Source organism: Aphelocoma coerulescens, chromosome 4A, assembly GCF_041296385.1.
Source record: "Aphelocoma coerulescens isolate FSJ_1873_10779 chromosome 4A, UR_Acoe_1.0, whole genome shotgun sequence".
Taxonomy (NCBI): Eukaryota; Metazoa; Chordata; class Aves; order Passeriformes; family Corvidae; genus Aphelocoma; species Aphelocoma coerulescens.
The window spans coordinates 12,627,202-12,648,285 of NC_091018.1; the positions used below are offsets into that span (position 1 = coordinate 12,627,202).

Consider the following 21,084-nt stretch of genomic DNA (forward strand, 5'->3'; position numbering starts at 1 on the left):
CCGTTTGACATTTTACTATTAACAACAGGCCATGGATTGAAAAAGAAAATAAGTGAAGAAGGCATCAATATAAATAATCTGTAGAGCAAATGGAGACAGAGAAAGAAAGCAGTTATAAGAATGTCCTAAAAGCCTATTTTGTAAAGACAGCATACAAGTATTATCCTGAAGATAACCAAATTTAAATTCCCCCCCCCCTCCGCGTTGGGTTGCTGAGGAGACAAACACCCTTGAGCTTCAGGGTTCATGTAAGTCTAGTCTCAAACACCAACCCAAGTGTTAATTAAAAAAAAAAAAAAAAGAGAGAGAGGAAGAGCAGGAGAAGCAGCAGATAATGAGGAAATTTTGGCACATCCATTAAGTGAAAGTCAAAGTTATAGTCATGGCAAATCTGCCATCGGGTTGCTGGGCAAACATAATAAAAGCTAGAGACCTTAAGGATATCTAATATGAGAAACAGGGCAAGTAGTGATGATGGAGCATTGGTTTTGTTCCATGTTAAATTTGATAATAGATAGCATTCAGAATGAGGGGACAGCTCAATTAAACCAGGAGCAATGGGAATCACTCCAGAAATGTTAAGATATACGTCAATCTATAGGTCATGAACCAGAAACCAACAAAGAAATACTCAAATTTCTACATGGTCTGGATGTGTTTCTACCACACAAATAAGGTATGCTGGGCACATTGCTGATGCCAAGACCCATGCTAAAGCCCCTATTACTGTTTGCATCAACCAATGATCTATATTTTACAATAGTCTATTCAAAATGTTACTGATAAAAGCATCTCCTGCTGCTTTGCCAATGCTTGGCAGACTTTAACTCCTTGTTCCTGCTGTCTCCTGAACCTTACCCAGCCTGTTTCCCACCTGCCAAGTGTTTCTGCATCTTTCTGTTCACTCCCAATCTTTTGTCTCTAATTTGTTGTTCCCTTCTCTGCCTGCTGCCTTCTCTCCTCACCTTCTCCCTCTATCTCCACAATACCAATCATCACCACTCTTTTTCCAGCCTCCCTTCCTTAACACCTTCTTATGACAGATACAGCAAGTCTAATTTTGTTTTCAGAAAAGAATTGGAATAACGAGCAAAGCCCTCTAATCCTTTGTGGATCTAGCTCAACTAGAAAAGCATCCCAAAAATTCCAGTTTCTCTTCTTAAAAGTCTTGAAAACAAAACCTTACTACTAGACAAGGAAATGAGCAAGAAATCTAGTGTCCTTCACTGTGTTTGTTGTGTTTGCAACATGTTTGGATTGCACAGACTGGATACATTTCAGGAAAATGACACAATCTTATTAATGCAAGTAGTGTATGGTTAGTGCAAAACATGTAAAAGTGAATTAGTATTTTAAATGATAGTTGCAGTTATACACATTTAGATCTTGCAATCATGAATGAAATATGGCAGCCACGTGCTTTATGCCAGCAAGAACATTCAAGGAAAAGCTATTGTATGATATTACTAGGAGAGACTTCTAATGATTATTAAACCAGTGAGGAGACCCAAAGCTTAAAGCAGAGGTGATCCATCAGAGTCCTGCTGCCTCTGAAACTACAGCAACACACACTGACCCCCTTCAGATTTCCAGTTTCCAGATGCACACAAAACTCAGTCAAAAAAAAATCCCTGGACCAAGGGGGAGTATAACAAAGACATTTCCACCTGTGTGCATGCAGTGGCAAAACACTAAGATAAAAAAATATATATATCAGTCTCACATTCCAGACTTTCCTTTTGCATTACCTGCATGGAAGGCTGGCCTTGGTATCTGGATGAGAACCTTATACACACAGTAGCACCAGTACAGCAATACAGAAAATTAAGAAGTCTGTGGCACCAATCCTTATAACATTAGGGGCATAAATAGCATTGAGACACTTACATAGGTACCTTCAGGACAAAATTCTTTGCAGACAAAAGTAATTACTTTTCCATTAAGAACATGCACTTAAAGATAACAGAAAGCATTTCAAATTAAAGTATCTGCCATACCATGATGAAAGCAGCCTTGTCTTCACAAACACCTCCTTTCCCTTTTGGTTGGCTGAGCAAGTGGAGCCTAGGCTGTCCCAGGTCCCTTGGCAGGAACATCTCCTACACTTTGAGTCAGTGCAGGTGATCAGGGAATTAAGCAAAAGCCATGTCCTGGCATCCTCATTACACTGAAGCCCAAATGAATCCAGACCACAATCAGACCTTGCTCAGTTTGGTCCCTGAGAACACACACTCCCACATACAGCAAATTGTACCATTTCCCAAACACATCTCAAAATTTATCCTCATTCTAATTTAAATAATCAGAAAGATGCAATCTTGGTACACCACAAAGGTAGCCAAGGAAGAAACCAAAGTTGTTGTTGGTTTTTTTTTTCCAATGAAAGCTTATATAAGAAAAAGAAAACAGAGTTAAAGAATAATCGTTGAGTTTCCCTCTCCTTCCAAATATTGTTTTCTACTTTTAAATCACTGTGTGCCATCTGGATGAGCACCTTATCACTAGCCAACAGGGGGAATTCAGTGTTTGTATTTATATTTGCATTTATATGGCATTCTCATACACTGTATCTCAAACCACTGACAGAGCAATGAATCACAGACCTGGGGAGTGGAGACGCATCACGGCAGCAGCACCGCACAAACGGTACAGCTGGAAACACTTTGGGTGCTAATTAATCTTGGCTCCTAGTAATTCAGAGAGAGGAGAGCCTGGCCTGACAGATTTGGCTCTGCCTTACAGTTTGGAGGAGAGCTCAGAGAGACAGCATTTTAAAAAATTGCTTTGGGAATGCCTGACATAGCATTCCATTGAGGGGATGGGACCAGCACAGCGCTCTGAAAGGCAGCATGTGTTGTAGATGCTAAACTAAAATACAGTGCTATACTGTGGGCTTCAAGTAATTTCTTCTCTTATTTGAAAATGTAAACAGACTACATCTGAGATATTTGGAAACTTAGATCAGTTCATTTAGTATGAGAGAATTCAGAAAAATCACTGAGTGTATTCAGGAGAAAAAAAAAACTGAACAAATAAAAACACCAAAAAAAACCCCACACCAAAACAAATCAGCTTTCAAAGGATGACAAAAAGAATGTAAAATTCAGTCTGCTCAAAGTCTGGTTCAGGCTATTTGCAAAACCTGGATATGGTTTGGAAAAACAAAGGGGTCATCACTCTTTTAATTTTCAATTCAAAGCTACGACAGTGCAGATCTGAGACCACTGTTAGGAGCAGTAAGACCTGTCCTGCTATAGGGATCAACCCAGTGGTTCTGTAGACAGTAATGCAGCCACTTAAGATGTGCACATCTGCCTGCTTCCCACAGAAACTGAAACACTTCCAGGGTCACTAAAGCCACCCTGTGCTGCCAGCAGGAAGGAATTGCTGTACTCATGAGAAAGTCAGAATTCCTGCAGGACAGCCCCTTTTATGTGATGGAAAGGAATGGAAGTGACTCCCAACAGCCTCTCTCTGTTCCTCATGCAAAAGGTTGCTACATCAGAGCCCCAAATAATTCATATTTCTCATTTCTCATCCCCCCTCTCATTCAGTCCCTCTCTCACCAGCACACTCAGTTGTACTGCTGAGGCTGCAGACTGCTCTGATTAATTGCTCTCATTACAAGCTCATTTTTTAAATTTTCCTTCATTTTAATGCAGAACTTTTCTCTGGAACTTGACTTGTAATAAGCAAAAAGCAGTAATAAGTATGAAAACAGGTCCCAGTGGCTGGCAAGAAGTGACGGCTTCACCAAAGGGAGAAAAATGAGAAGGCAGCCTCTCAGAAGAGAGGAGCTAATGATGAGCAATCACAAGCCAAGTGACCTGCAGACATACATAACAGGGGCTGGCACTGAGGAGAGGAACAGCAAGAAGCAGCATTGCAGAAAGGCCATGGGAAGTGCCCTACAACACCTGGATAAACCCTGCAGCCCCTGCCCTGCTGTGGGTGCTGCTGGAGAGGTCAGAGCAATGATAGGGGCTTCACTCCAAATGACAGGAGAGGCAAGTTTCTCTATAAAAATGGCACATTTCCAGCAGGGATTTTCTTTGAGATAAGTGAAAAGTAGATAAAATTCCAAGCAGTTCTCAGAGGTGAATCAGAGGACTTGCTATGGAATTACTGTAAGTATGGAAAACCAGCAAATATCACTCTCTCTTTACTTTAACACTGACAAACATTCCCTTTGAAACAGAATGAATGTGAATGTAAACTCGAGAAATGAGGGGGACAGAAATCTTTTTTTTTTCTAAATGGATGAAATGTTGAAGTTACTGAATACAGCACTCCCAGGCTGTTATTCAAATGCACTGCCAGTAAAAGGGTGCATGATGATTGTTCTTTATGGACTAGTTTCCATAAGTTCAATACTCAGGAAAGAAATATTCTTCTACCTCAGGATGAATACTTAGACTTATACCTCTATCACAACAATTCAGCTGTACTGTGGTGGAAATGATAATTTAACTTAACTTACCTTGCCCCAGCTGATTCTGGAGTCATCCTGTTTCTGTGAGTGTGTTCAAAGTTTCAGTGTCACAAATCAAAGTTTCTTAACAACCACTCTTTACTATGGAAAAGAGAGAATAAAGTCTATCTATTTTATTGAATAATATACTGTTTGTTACTGAATACTACTTGCTGTTTGAATAATACTAACAGGATGAGAACCATAGAAGCAAGGTAGTGCTGTAAATCTCCAAATACAAGGAGGTAGATCAGGAAGAAGTTTCCATTTTCTCCAAACAACATTCCCATTTCATCACTAGCAGACACAATTCAAGGCAGTCATAGTGGGCTATAGGCATAATACAGCTCCTCCAGCTATGAAAATGGAGTTAGGGAAAAAACACAAGATGCAAAAACACAGGTCCTGCATCTAGTTCTCCTTACATTTGGTGTTCTTCCCGTTGTAATAAAAAAAGAAATGATAGTTTGCAGCACAGGCCACGTGTAAAGTTATGCTAATTTAAAATACAGGAGCACCTAATATGAGGTAATTTTGCAGTTATTAAGTACTTACTGAACTCTAACTTCAAAACCAAATTTTTTGCAATGCATAAAGGATAGAGTATTCTTGTATTTAGTGAAATGGATAATTAGCTGAATGCTCAGTAAATAGCAAGCCTGCCCTTGACTTTCCTTGCCACTATTTGCCTGCTTAGCAGCCATTTATGGATGCTTGACTAAAAACCAGTTCAGCTCTGTGTTCACTCCCTGACAGCTCAGTTGCCTGACATTTCTCAGTTGCTCTGCATTGATGTATGCTGTTGAAAAACAAACTGATGTACCAACTCTGGTTCTCTGTGATTATGCCCTGCATTTCCCAGTCCTTATTTTTACCAATTAAAATTACTTCTTTAAGATTTACAGCCCAGAAATCCCACGTTCCCTGACATCTCAGGCTGCAGTTCAGTCCAGAGAGAGAGGCAATTCCTCCAGAAAGCCCAGTCTGACACAATCAAATACATCTTGTCAAAGTCCAGCTAATCACAAGCCTGCACTTAATCACTTCAGCTTTTTCAGATAACTCCAGACAGCATTACATTTGAGGATTCTTGAAAAGCTCAATATAACCCAATATTCAAATAACCCAGATCACAGCTTGTTCATCAACTTGACGCTGCTTTCTACAAATATGTCACTATTCATTAAGAATGGCATCATAATTTGATACACAAAGTTTCTGAGAACTTGCTTACATTCTGCATGTTGCCTGGATAGAGATCAATGTCCTGGGGACATTGGAAATGCCTTTGGGTTTCTGATGTTAATTTCTGCACATATCATTTAAAAATAACATTCCTCAACTGTTTAACTGTCAGCCATCCATGCATAAGATCAATAAATACATCTCTATTTTTGAGAAGGTTCTCAATTTGTGAAGCTTCTTGAAGAACTAGCTAAAATTAGGGACCAAATTATTTGTTTTGTTTGGACAGGATCTAAGAGTTCAGTATTGCTGCCCATTGTTGCAGCTGTTTTCAAAACAGAAGGCAGACTGAACACCGAGCTAAACAAAGCTTAGGCTACCATCGCACTTTCTTCTACAAATATCAATCCACCCAAGCTTCCATTTCATTCAAAGTCACCTTGGCCCTAATGTTATATTATAGCTGCAGTGCAAATTATTGCTCTTTTTCCCTGCTTTTCAGCGTTATGAATGAGTGGAAGACATTTTCCATTAAAAATTTAAACCAGGTAGAATGTCATGACTGAGAGATGAAAGTAAGGTTGCTCAGAAAGTAACTGAAGTAGATGAGAGAAATCAGCTCACAGGAATGTCATGCCCTGTGGAGAGGGGTAAGCAGTATCATGCCACAGCACTCCTTTATTTACAAGGCATGTGGCCACTTTTGAAGGAAAGCAAATGGAGACTCTCTGCAGCCCCTCAGCAGGAGTCTCTCAAAGCCACCAGGGTGTTTTGCAGCTCCAGGAGCCGTGTAAATGCCATCCTGACCGAGTTCAGCAGACACCCAGGGTGGCCACGTTGGCCTGCACTGTTCAGGGCCAACAGCTGCTTCTAGCCCCAGCTGCCCCCGTTTTCCAATTAGTGGGAATACTGCAAATCCCCACACATTTAATGAAATGAGACTGGGGTTTGCTGGCTTTAGTGACTAGTAGCACTTTAACTCCTGCTTTCCAGTAGTCCTGCTAACCAAACAGCAAAATACATGATAGGAAAGCCCCCAAATGCTCTCATTAAAAGCTTCCTATGATTTTAGCATTATTTAATGGCAAAAATATTTTTTAAAAATCCAGCTATTTTCAGTTTATTCTAACCTTCAAAGCTTGCTTGCCTTCAAAGAGAAGTTCCACTTCTCCTGAGGATTATTATTTAAATCAAGTATTATTAAATAATATTAAATCAGTTCATTTGCAAAGAAAATAATTAAAGTCACACTAGGTATAAGAAGAGGAGCATGACTGATCTGACCTTTTAATTAAATGATTAACACTAGTCAGCAACAACACAGTGAAACGACAAAGGAAAAGTGACCTTTTATGTCTTCAGTAAGAATGGAAACAGGGCACCATCAGCATTTAAATCTTTTCAAACTGTAAGTAATAGAACCACTCACCTCAGAAATCATTCATAATTACAACCTTCCAAGTTCAGTGTATATATGGAATACATACTCTGCTCAGTGCATGGAAAAATAGCTATTCTCAAAAGTGACCAAGAGGAAAAAGGTCAGCCTGTCATATTTTACTAGTATTTGTCTTAAAGGCTACAAAATGTATTCCTCTGAAATGGATGGACTCTGCTTCAGTGACTCTGTCAAAGCCATTATAAAAGTAAGTTACCAAAGTGTTAAGAGATAAACTGGACTTCAGTGAAGCCACGAATACTTAACACTAAAAGTGAAAGACAGTGTAGGGCTTTCTTGCCTAGCTGTAACTCCACTCTTACAAAAATAAGGTTAGAAATAAAAAAAGGGGAGGGGGCATGTCTGCACATAAATAAAATGAAAGCTGGCTAAGACAAAGAAAGTATTTTTTTCTTTTTTAAAGACTTCCTAACTTTCTATATTTTGAATTATAGCTTTCAAATTGAATTAATCCCAGTTTGAACAATAGGTTAAGGTCTTCATGTTATCTTAACACAAGGAATTTACAGATTGTGAGTGTTTACACCCTGAATGAAGCAGAGATAAAAGAAAATTGAAACAGAGATTTTTTTTTTCCTGGCTTTGTGGGTTGTTCCTTAAATAAACTATATAGGCTTCAGGCACACAGTGACACTTGGGTTTCTGTGGTAGCTATATAGCAAATAGCTCTGAAATGTATACTACCAAATATATAGTCTGCTTCTGCAATTTGCTTGTAAACCAAGTAGGAGGCAAGAGTATATCACATGGTGAGCTGCAGTTTTATTCAGATCCTCTGATCCAGTCATATCCTTCCCAAGCAGCACATCTAATTTGGTAACTGGAATTTTGGTTTACACTGCTTTCTACGACTGAATAAGGCTGAGACTATAAGTTCTGGCAGTATTTTTGGACACCCACACAGTTCTAAAAGAAGCCTAAACCAGACTTCTATTTTCTTTGCTAACACCTGGCCCTTTAGGTGAGATCAAGGGCAGCATCAGTTCAGCACCTGAGACATCTCCTCCCAAGGGGCCTTGCTCTGCATTAACAGAGAGGGGACTCAGCGATACTGAAACTTTTCCATCACCTCTTGTTAATAACCAAGTCATTAAAGTGCAAGGCCTTACTATGGATCACCTGGAGCCTCTTCAGCCCATTTTCTCATCCCAGCTTTTAGCTGTACATGGTTTGGACTCCTATGTTTATTTTGATCACTTATTTTTCCATTCTTTATCACATGACAGTGATACATACGTACCTTCCCAAGGCTGAATACCAGTAACACAACTACAGGAAGTTGCATGCCCATCTGTATTTTTATAATACTTCATAGGCTACATTTCATGGTTTACTTCCTTCTCTGTTTTTCTGTCAACACAGAATTAACTTCTGCTTCATTAGAATAATTTCAAATATAGAAAAATATATACAGGAAAAAAATATTTCATTTTCATTTCATTTAAACCATATTCTTTGAAGGCTGCAGCACATACTTAGTTGTATGTCTTCACAAAACCCATCTGAACACAAGAGTGAAATGAGCTGTACAGATGTTCCACATAAAGAGAAATCAGTAAAAGCTCTACTTAAAGAGCTCTGCTACATCTGACTTTGAGTCTTATTTCCACTGCCACCTTACCCTGATAAAGCATTTTCAACTAGCACAACAACCAATTCATTGATATTTTGTATTTTTATAGTTATTTCCTCCTAGGACAAAACAAGGTCAAAAACATAAAAAATACAGCTAAAAATGCAAAAAGCCCAAGGGATTCCCTTAGGTCAGACATTGCAGCATCAGACACAACACATCTCTGTTTAAGTGAGCTCACATGCAGACATTTTGTTTCTCAACTGTTTAACAGTTAGGACAGTAAAAAAGAAAAAGCCTATAGTTCTTTGCTATCTTAAGATTATTTCCAATATGCTGCTTTGAGAATTTGACCAGGATGACAGCTTCTTGCCAGTGCCAACATGTTATTGGCTTTTGTGGATTTTTTTGACCACTGCGACAATTAGGCATGAAGAAGAAAGAAAATAAACTTACCTTTTTATTTCTAACTTATCAGGTTTTTGTTATCTAACCCTGAAGTGAAAGAAATTCTATGCACTTTCCCACATTTGTTTCTCATCTTTGCAAATCCCAGTGGCTCCACAGTCTCAAATGTGAGATAATCTGTAGATCAATGAGGGCGGATGTAAAACTCTTGCTAAGCCATGTTTTCCCAGCTGGGGGTAAATTCACTTGCCTGTATGTAAAATTTCCTAATTAGAAATGTCAAGTCTCTGTTAAAAGCTTCCAGAAATTGATGCTGAGCTCTATAAAAAGTTAACTATTCCATAGCCGTGTCTTATATGACTCATCAGGAGAAACTTTCCCATATTATTCATAATTAGGGCTAGAATAGCAGAAGAATTTCAGAATTTTACTAGATGGGGGTTTCTGCCTATCAGCCATAACAGCTCTGGGGATGTGTCCCAGAAGGACCAGAGCACTGGCACTGGGCACTGCCCAGGCTCTGGGCCTCTGTGGAGTGCAGTTCCTTAATTCCCAGAGACTCCCCACAGCCCGAGTACAGTTGGAACAGAGCAATTAGGAAAACCTTTGATTGCCAGCCCACTGATAGGAGCTGCAATATTGCTCAGCTCAGAGAGGAGCAGGAGTCCAAACTATGTAATCCTCACGTTATAGAAATCAGAACAAAAATCTGGGGTTTTCAGTGCTTAAATTTACATCCTTACTATTGGTGATGGATCTATTGAAATTCTGATTTCCATGTGAGACTGATAAAGGCAATATAATATATTCGACATTTATATCCTGTCCTCCACGTATTATGGACTTTTCATCACCGTAACATAGTTATGCTCTGGATGGGTTTCTGCAATGTTGCTTTATTTCCTGGCTCTTAGTATAATTAGAAGACATTTTAGAATAAAGGCACCGTTACAAGTAACAATTTTCCTATGTTAAAACTCTCTTATTTGGTAAAATTGCAGAGTGTTCATGTTGGTGGAGGTGGGAAATGGCTTTAAATATTTGCACAGAGATAGAGCCCTGACTGCATCCCAGCTGATCCCACTTGTGTATGTACAAACCATTAACAAGTTCATGGAAGCAGAGGTGAGAACAAACCCCTGATTACACCAAAGCATGGTGAAATGCCATAATCATGGCCATAGCATCCATTTTACCCTTATTTTAACTAAGGAGGTTTTGTCATGACAAAACCTGATGTGTAGTATCTGTAAACGAAAATCCCTTTAGATAAGTAGAGACAAATTCAAGATAAAAATAGTCATATTCTGCTTCTTCAAAGAAAAAGCAAATTTAGATTTGTGTTCTCAGTTAAGCTGAAAATAAATAGGATAAAGAAAAAAAAAATGGTGACAAAGACCTAGCACAGTGCTCATTCAGATATTTTCTGGACTGCAAACCAGAAAGTGGAACCTGCCAATATAAGCTATATTATGAGTTGATCTTGAACATCTGGCCTAAATGTAACAAAATACTCTGAAACTTGAACAGATTCAAGTCTCTCCAATAAACATTCAGGGCAAAAGAAAGCTCAGAACCCAAAAAGAGCCACCCCCTGCCCCATACTACTGCCAGCATCCTTTCTAACATTCAAGAAACCCAGCAAGAAACCTTATTTCTACCTGTTTATCCAAAGAGAAGTAATGACATCTACCCAAACAAATATTGCCAGAAGTCACCTACACCTTTTTTTGTACATCTGAGCTTGCTCATATAATATCAGTAATTGTCCTCCCTGCTTGGGCTGATAGCTATGAAATAACCTGTGTTTCATTCCTACTTGCAGAGTTCCAGTTATTGCCATGATTAGGTGGTGAATAAGTACAGAGCTTCAGGCCTTAAGTGCCATTCTCTCCTTATGAGCAATCAAACAGCTCTACTGCATTCTTCATACAATGACTGCAAAGCTTAAACTTGTGCTCATACTTTCTCTCCCCGTAAGAAATAAAAATTATGGAGGAGAGGAAGAAAAGTTAAATCAGCGTGGGTTTTTTTCACATTTTAAATGAAATAACTGGCTAAAATGTAATGTCCCTAACACATTGTGAAATAGCTTTCAAATAATGAGAAGACATGAAAGTGGATGCTACAAATAAGTGAAATGTTTCCCAGGAAGACAGCAGTTTCATTACAAGAAGAAAAAATAAACACATCTCAGAAAGGCAAACACATGTGGACTGTAAACAGGGGTCTGAAGGATTGTTCAAAGGCTCACCATTTATTTCCAGTGCTCATACATAACAAATATATTTTTTTCTGTTTTGTTGTACTTGTACATAATGGCTACTTAGGGGGTTTCAAAGACAAGTAACAGAATAATTGAAGAAGAAACTAAAATGGGTTATATCATCTGTGAAGTTTCCATTTAAGAAAAAGCTACTAAAACCTGGTTAACCTGCCCTTCAAAGAACAAAAGTTAGGTGGCCTCCAGTGACAGTAATTAAGATTAAGGGAGACCCTTCTTCTCTCATCATTTTAAAAGCAGATTATGGTTACAGCAGAAAAATAAAAATGTGTAAGGAAGTATTCCTTCACAGAGTGCAGAATGAACCTGTGGCACTGGCAGAGCAGGGCACAGTCACTCCTGGGAAAGGCAAGAGGGGACATCAACATTCCCACAGCAACACTGGCACAGCCAGGAGAGGCAGGTACTCACTGCTGGCTCTGGGTGACAGGTAATCACCACAGGAGCTGGAAGAGTGAATCCCCCCAAGAATGCTGTATAACAACCCCTGAAGCACCAGTATCAGACGTCTGCCAAAGCTGCATATTGATGGTGGTATTGTTTGTGTCATTTCTGGTGATTAGATTACTGCATATCTGAGGTTTTTTCCTTTAAACAGGAGCTTCCCCCAGTCCTGAACCCCAAATAAATGAGAACAGAAAATACTCCTTGCTGAGAACTAAGGAGCTGATGAATTCAGGAAATGATCCATTAGTTTTCTAGGAATAAAATACTGCAGAGAAAGACATAACTACGGTTTCATCCTTTTCTTTGCAGGGGATAGAGTGCCAGCAACACTTCTCTCCTGCCCAGCACATGGCCTCAGCACAGCCAGCTATCTGCAGCAGCAGTGGGCAGGAAGCTCAGCATATGTTCAGCCTTCTTGGGCACTTGGAGTTCAAAACACTCATCATCTCCAGCAGAATGAAATCAGCAGGTCATACATTGGTGCTGGAAACAACACATTGTGCTGGCCAGTGGCTGAAAGAGCTACCAGGGCTCCCCTGCTGCAGAAGGGATGATGGATTTGAGCAATGCTATCATTCAGCCAAAAAAAGACTAATAAAAGAATAACTCTTTCCTCTCCACCTCCAACAAAAATTCTCTCACATTCTCTTTCAGATTCCTGTTAAACTAAAGCATGACCTATTAAGATGAGTCATTGTGACAAACAAGAGAAAATGCCACATTGTCAAAAAGTAGTTCTGAAACTCGGGACAAATTTGCAATTTGGGGAACTAATTCTCATTTCTCACAGACTGCAGTTTTCACAGATTTTTTTTTAGATATCTATCATTCTCATAATCACTACTGCAATTACAGGGAGTTATGAAATGCTGAACGTGGTTCTTTATTATTTGAAGTTAAAAAAGAAAAAGAGAGTTTTTAGAAACCTCAAGTTCTTGTACTGATAGCAACCACTTGCTGTTTTAGACCATAGGAAGTTCTGACAGAAACCCGGCCGTGACCAAACTGCATCTGTGCAAATCAGGATTTGGGCTGGCATTTTGCTATTGCAGGAATTAATCCTACACACTGAACTCTTCCCCCAAAACAGACACCCCCACAATTTGCCTGCAGGTACACACTGGAGTTACTTTCCACCACTAAAACACTGATGGTTATGTGAAGTGTGTTACCCACAGCACACAGAAAAAAATAGAAGAGAACTCTGACCACAATCGTATTTGTCAAACACTGTTAAATTCAGAAGAGAAGTAAAGATACACATGTGATTTTGCACTCTCTGCTAGAATTACTCATTTAGATTTGATCTAATAATAAACAGAAAACAAACTTTTTGATAGGGATATGCCTACTCATCTCACCTTGCACGTGACAGACTGGATGAAAAATAATCCTCAGTTTGCAGTGTACAGCCACATTTGGTGTACATTTCCAGTATTTATGCACACACATATCCTTTACTTGACCTAAATCCATCCTCTGGGAGCAAACCATACCAGCAACTTTATACAGAAGTATAAAATGAGTATTCTCATTAAAGGCTTTAAGTAATGGGTGTTAATGAATTCAGCCTGATCTCCTACCATCACACAGACAGAGAATACTTTGCAAAACTTTAAACTGCACAGGGAATTTTGCATTATAAGGGAAAAAAATAGCTAGTGATTCTGGCAGTATGAAAATAGCACAGTTCTTTTGATTTTGACATAATTGTTGTGCTATTAAATAGAATAACAGCCCTAAGTTAAATAATGGAGGTCATTTGAAGGGTACACATATTTTGCTTCTCTTCTGGGAAAAAAATAAAAATTTTGAAACCCTGTGCCTGACTATTTATAGAAACTGAGAATCACCCTCATAGCCACAAGGGAGTCAAAACATCCAGGGTCATTACTTCATTAATTTTGGTTTGTTTCTAGCTAATGGAACTTGAAAAAATTTTGACTACTTACCACAATATTCCATACCAGTCATTCACTCTCAAAATCAGTGTGTCACTAGGCAGAGTTATGCTATTTTCCTTCTTCCTTTACCCACAGAGCTCAGACACTGTTTTTCCTCTTTCATTAGAACTGCAGAGATTCAGTTGGGTGACCTAAAAACCTAAGTAAGCCTAATAAGAAAATTAAAGTTTTCCAGAACAATGACTAAGTCACTCTAAAATATTCATTCCTCCAACAGGAAGCCTATTCCAACACAAGACATTGAATTTGATTCAGCACTGAAGAAACCCAGTGCAATATGTCTCTCCAACTTAAAAGCCAACCTGCTTCAGTGAATTACCATTACCATGTATTTTTTGTTGAATTGAGAAGCCTTATTAATTAAATGGTCCAGACCTGCTGCTGTGGTAACTCTTAGAGCAGGGACCACTCACACACACAGATCTTCTGACTGGGAGATAAGATTATCCCCCTATTATGAAAATGCAAAAAAATCTGAATATAATTATTCTAATAAACAGAGACTAAAAAATAGGAAAATACCGTAGATTATCAGATGTCAGGCACTAATGTGAAGGTTACTATGGCTTCCACTCAGGATGAATATTACTTCTGGAAATAACACATTTACTTCATTCTTGTCCATGCTGGGAAAAATGAGGAGCTCTCATGGTCCAGAGACATTTGTTTGTGTCCTTCAAGCCATCTGAGCTTTGGGGATACACATAGAAGACTTAAGCTCAATACTAAATATTGTCTAGGTCAACTGTATAAGTCCAATATTGTTCCTGAAGAGAGAAAATAACAATTGCTTTTCTTAAAGCAGTCCCTGGGGCTTTTTTATTTTTTCCCCTTTCCTAAGGGAGCATGATTAATCACATATTACCCAATAAATTTTCAAATGAAAAATGCAGCAAATTATTTAATGTAGATTTCATAGTATTTTTTCTGATATAATGTATTAGAAAAGAAATATTATCCACATTTACGCTTTAACCAGAGTTCAGTTGCTCATGCTTCCTCTAAATAAATGCATATTCTGGCCATAGCTTTCTATATTCTTACCTTTGTCTGGCTCTGTGCTGTGAAGCAAATAGATTGAGAGATGCAGTAATACACTTAACCTTTAGCTTAGCTCTTATCACAAGGAAAATAGTTACTGTTGCTATGGTTGTTTGGTCAAACTGTCACCCCATATCTGCATTGTTAGCATTCACACCTGATAAAATGATATCTTAAGAAAAGAAGAGAGGGGGAAGTAAAGCAAAATTCTCTATAGAAGGCAACCCAATTCTCATCTAATCTCTTTTAAAAAATCTGCTGTGCTAATGCTATCCTGAACACCTATCACTGAAATCATATGAGACTTCAAATAAGGGTAAAGATAAGTAGAAAATAATGAAAAATAGAAATCTGTGCAATTTTTCTGATTACAGTGATGTTTGGATTTTTATTTGTAAACTACCCATAAGGTATTTTCAAGGTCAGAAAAATAAAAAAAGTTTTAAAAAACAGGGATGATTTTCAAGTACATCTAAGCTGCATTAAATCTCTGAACTATTGCTCTACAACCTGAAACCAATCCCATATGAGACTATTATTTCTCAGCATCTTGTTAGTCCTACTTTGCACATAACCTTGTGAACTACTAATCTTTCTGAATAACTGCACTCTGCCCTAAAGGCACACCAACAACTTTTACAATTAGACTTGAAAATTTAAATTAAATTTTGTTTCAGACACAGCTGTACAAGGCAGGTGTTTCAAAGTATTCCTGCAAGGCAAAGTTTTAGAAAGTTCAACAGTCCAAAGAGTGAAATATGTGAGCCCGAATAAAATGAAAGAGCCCCTACAACAAACCTGAGCTCAGACACAAGCAGGAAATGTTTTTGATTCCCAGATTTCATAATAGTGGAGATGCCACCCCCCTCAGTGAGCATTACATAAGGCTTCCATTAAGCATAAACACATTACAGACCACTAATACATAGTGACAAGATACTTTTTGCTGCTCTCTTTCCTCCCTTATCCATTTTTAACACAACTACTCAGAGCCAAACGTTGGTTACTCATCTCTGCTCTGAGGAGGATGAAGGCACAGCACAGCCCCGGGACCTGTCCTTCCCACAAACCCCTTCTGGTGCTCACCAGCTCCCTGTGCTCTCATCAACTCTTGTCTTTACTTTTATGGTCCAAGATCTTAAAAAATGTCAGCAGACCTGGTTCAGCTTGTTGGGAAGCTCCAGAACCTCCCAGATGTCCTCCCCGTGGAGCTAATTGCAGTGATTCACTGTGGATATTTACCCTGCAGCTGTTGCAACCACAAAGACTGCTTGCTAAAGCAGATAACACGTGCTGTGTTGGTAAATAAGATAAGAAACTTTACTGCTTATTCTAAAAGCCCAGATGAGAAACTGGCACACTCTTACCTTCAGCACCAGTCTTGCTTAACACCCCACTAAACACTGCTCACAGGGAACCAGGAGTGCAGTGACACTGTTCTGTGACAAACGTCGGTGGCTTCTTGGTCTTCATCGCAGCCCAAGCCTCCAGAGACTTCTCTGTACCCACAAGTCAGGTATTGATGCACTCTGCTCATCCAGTTGCATCTGCAAGGACCAGATGGTTGCTAAAGGAGTCTATTTTCCAAAATATTCATTTGTTCTGCTGTCTTCAGGAAATAGGATGCCTGTTACTGCCCTTGCAGGTGTAATGGAGCCAGTATTTTATCTGTTGGCTTCAATGTGAAAGGGTGAAAAAGGTTGTTTTATTCCATCCTAAGGATAAGGCAAAAAAACTGTGCATGCAAACCAGTGATTTGTGCCTATTGCTGCAGATAAACAAGTACACATGGAAATAAAAGTGGGGTTATTTAAAACTGGTGACAATGTGTGTTCTTTCTGGCGTTTTAAGGCAGACCTCTTCTGTTTTACATAACTAAAACTAGTAATTTCTTTAAACACTTTCCTAAAAATTCAACCCAAAATGGTGTCTCAGGTTCAGTTGTTTCCCCAGTCAGAAGTGACAGCCTATTACTTTGCCTCTGCACACTACTGCAATCCAGCAATCCAGCTCATAGGTAGATATAGATTAATGTATACCCCAGCAGCAGTGAAACTCAAAAATAAGGTTGCTATTGAAAACATGGATGTTGAAAGCTACAGGGTGTCATCTTGTCCTGATGATGCACACATGCTGCTCAAGTCTTCAAACATTTTGGTAGTCTTTTTTGGCTCCATCCTAAAGCTCAGATTTTAACTTGGACAACTCTCAAGCTTGGTTACTACAGCACATAAGTTGTCATGTGCATGTTTTGGAAAGCTAAAAGAAAAAGAGTATGCTGGCAGTTAAGGATGTTTACAGTACTTGCAGAAGTGAGGGCTAGGCCATAATGGGTTCTCTGGAAGCAATCACAGCACAATATATTTAAACGTAAAGAGAATAATCACTTATAACAGCAGGGTAGGCAAGACTGCCATTTGCGGACATCAATGCATTTATTGAGTTAGTGTTCCTGAACTCAGGATACCAATTTATTTTTTACAGCAATTAGATCCCACTGGGAGAGAAGTAGAGAGAGGTGTGAGACTGACCACCTCTCTGATGAGCAGTGCTTAAGACAGTTTGCAAAAACATTCTTCTCTCTGTCACACAGTCAGTGCCACTTAACAATGCAGGGAAATCAAATCCAAAAGAAGAAATGCATCTGAGACATGAAGAAAGTCCAAGCAAATACCTATTTATGATGCTGTTGTAGATGTCACTCAGACACATCCACCAAGTAGAAGGTTACATACAAGATTTTCTCAGTTCTTTTTTTCTCTCTTTAATAAAAACTTGAGGCTCTTGAAAGCTCTAATCAAATCTCAAAACAATTTCCAGCTATAAAAGAACTGTGTATTTTGAATTACAATATAATCAAACCCAAGTATATGTTGCTCAGCTTAAACTACCCCTCTACCTGAGCTGCATATTAGCCATGCCAAACTGAGTTCTGTTAGTCTCCCTCCAAGCTTTTGCAACTCCCTAGAAAAGTAAATAGGTCTACATGTCTGGAGTGAGTCAGCTGGGGAGGAAGGGAGGTATCTGAGCACATTGGTGTCCTTTATGTGCTCTGAAATCAAAGCAATTACGGCCAGTTTTCTGAACTAGGAGCCAGTGAGGGATACTGTGCAGCAATAGGAGGAACATAAATTAGGAAAAGACAACACTGTAAGAAATGAAAATATAAGAACAATTATCCTTCTGGGACATTAAATATTCAAACAAGGATGAGAAATGGCAAAAGCTAAGTCAGCATTAGCATGTCAAGCTATTAAACTTGCTTTATGTATGGAATGAAGAACAGAGACTGGCATGAAGTTGGAGGGAAAATAAGCTGAAACTCAAGGGTAATTGTAGGATCAGGAAAAATGGGGATGAGTTCTGGACATTGCTGTATCATAAATGGGTACAGCTACTGAAGAATGAAATGCTTTAATAAAAAGTAAGTGGAGAACAGGACAAATAGTCACCCTTGAACTTACTCAGGATCTTCTTCCAACTCTGTCTGAACACGTCGATTTTTAGAGGGGTTATTTACTGTCAATAAACAGGAGAAAGGCTACATGACTATAAGTTCCATTTTTTTGTCAAGCCAGAAAATGAGTGCAATGGCTGTTTCAGGACTCTACAAATGACTGTTCTCCCCAGCTTGCTTTGCTCTGGTTTTCACTGCTCAGCCAGGGGCAGTGGGTGCACTGAAGTGCAGAACAAGGGGCTGTGAGGCACCTTGTGGCACTGTGCACAGCACCCAGGTGAGATATTCTGCAGGCAGTGACAGCCACAGAGACCCTTGAGACAATTTTGGCAAGATTTTGTCCTAAAATACAACAGCTTATTCAATTCAACAACAGATGCTTTCTGTGTTATCCCCTACAGCGAAGAAGTTATTAAACAGCCAGCCAAAGCCTCAATCCTAAGGCTGCCAACTGGTGGTTGTGCTGAGTTTTGTATTTCCCTTCTACACCATCACTTACCATTACTACTATAGTCTTCCTTCATGCCAATTTTTACCAAGAAATGGCTGCCCCATTCCACGCAGTGTTAAAATGCCATCATTTTCATACAAGTTGAAAAATTAAACCAAGCTGGAGTGCAAGGGAAGATTTCAGTCCCTTTGCAGCCGTGTGAGCCCCACGGCCTCAAGCTGCCTGCGACTGCTGCCTGCAGAGCCCCTCATCAGCTGAGAGTGGAGGGCCCAGGGCTCCAGCACACACAAGGGCCAGGGATGGATGCAGGGAGTTGTGCAGCTTGGAAAGGCCTCTGCCGAGTCACGCGCAACGTTACACAGCACACCCTGCTCGGCTGGGCCTGCCAGGGGCTCAGAGGTGTCCAAGGCACAGACACCAAATAAGCCCAGGAGGAAAGGAATCCACCTGCCAATTACAGCAACTTTAGGATTTAGCAAACAGACCATAAAAGGTGTCACAGACATGTGCATTTCCAAATTTGTGAAGACATGCATCTTTTGCCTCTTGTTTTACTCTCGATGCAGAAGACAGAATAACAGCAATGTAAACAGTAACACAGTCCATGTTTTTCAGTATTTGGCTCATAATATTTAAAAGGCAATTTTTTGCTAAGTACTTTTTATAGGCATTAGGTCCAAAGGGTGAAAATTTCAGTTAAGGCCAAAGCAGAACTAAACAGCTGTTAACTGAGAGGGAATTGATCCATGGGCCAATTTATAAAGAGACAGTGATATTGTAAACACATGGAGTATCTAAAGGAATACCAATGGCTTTTGTAAAGAATGCTTCTTCCATTGAGCCATGCTTACTTTGGTGTGGTTTCAAGAACCTCAGATTTGGTAAGGCAGCCCTAGATAAAACCCTCAGAGGAATCTCTAACTCTTCTGCTGGGCAGCAAAATCAGATCAGATCATAAAGAGGAACTATCACTTCACTCTTCAGTTTTTAAAGAACAAGTACCAAAAATGCAAAATCACAGAATTTTGGATGACAGGTAAACCCTTTTATCCAGAACAATATTTCTGTATAAACTTCTCGTGTGACAGGACTACTAGTTCCTCTGATTTTATTAAATCAGGATAGTAAGGGCCAAGAGAGACTTTGAATTAATTTTTAAGACTGCTTCTGGCCAATATGCAAAGCCAATTTCAAGGAGACCTTCTGTCCAACCCTGCCCAGTAAGAAGCTGAGGTATGAGGCAGATATGTGTATAGATGGGGAAAAAAAAAAATAGAAAAGTTCCTCTCACTCAGCTTTCCCCCTGACCATGACCTTCTCTCATACTTGCAAAAAGAAAGAATAAAAAAGATAAATCTGCCAACCAGACTTAAAAACTTGTAGGTACAACTTGTGCATGGGAGATATTGAGCCTTCCCTAGACCTGGGCCCCTGCTTCCCTCCTGGTTTCTCAGCCTCAGTGATGTGCAGCTGCATCTGTCATGAGGCATTACGTTATGTCAGCGATTTAATGCAATAGGAGATACAACTGGTTCTGGCACGTAAGAAAACGACAAATCAGTCTAGAGAATTTGAAGAGACAGTTTTCTGGAGGAACACAGGTGCACAAGCTGGGATTTAACAAAAGTTATTTGAAATGCAGGAAGTAAACAATAAAAAAGGCCATTTTACCCTAAGTAAATTTTAGAAAATAGGTTTTCTATCCAAATGTTTTGCTACAGCTGCAAGTCTCAGATTCAAAAACTGACAAATAAGATTTCTTTCAAACTCCAACATGAAGTGAATGGTAGAGATTGAAAGAGACAGAATTTCATATCCATTAGGATCCCAGCACTCCATTTTAATCAGGAATCAGTTACAGACTATAAGAAATTGCCCAGTCTGTATATCTCATTGAGTCTTTTGCAAGAAACTCAACTACTTTATGTGTTTGGAGTTGCATCCTCACATAGGAATAAGCAGTTAACAAAGAGACCTTAGTGAGACTGCAAACCTTTCTTCACAGAGATTGTTCCACCATTATACAGTCACACTAATAAACTACATTCCCTTTATTATCAGTCTCTCATATTCTGTCTCCAGTGTCCTCTCCTGCAGGTACAAAAGGTTCTGGGTGCAGCAGTACAGGAGTTAAATGATCCCATATACCCCATTTCCAAAGTTAAGAGGTTTTCACCACCAGATCACACACCTTTTTTATGTCACTTTCTGTCTATTGTCATCCATTTCATTGCCTCTTGCACTAAAATAGTGGTTAAAAATAAACAGAAGATTACAGAATCACAGAATGGTTGGGGTTGGAAGGGCCCTCAGGAGTTCCCCTAACCCAGCCCCTGTTGCAGCA

At 39.3% G+C, this 21,084-nt stretch overlaps 1 long non-coding RNA gene across 6 annotated transcripts in view; it reads right to left on the reverse strand.

Annotated features, from left to right (window-relative positions):
- LOC138110446 (uncharacterized) overlaps positions 1-16,378 on the reverse strand; it is a 58,642-nt gene extending 42,264 nt beyond the window's left edge. For 3 of the 6 annotated variants that reach the window (XR_011150930.1, XR_011150925.1, XR_011150927.1), the window contains exons 1-3: positions 16,200-16,378; positions 14,314-14,558; positions 13,780-13,930 (exon numbers count right to left, since the gene is read on the reverse strand). This is a non-coding gene — a long non-coding RNA (uncharacterized lncRNA). Of the gene's footprint in view, positions 1-4,480; positions 4,574-13,779; positions 13,931-14,313; positions 14,559-14,835; positions 14,861-16,199 lie in introns of those variants that run through there. The other 3 variants (XR_011150928.1, XR_011150929.1, XR_011150926.1) reach the window with 3 other exon arrangements.
- Positions 16,379-21,084: the final 4,706 nt, after the last annotated feature.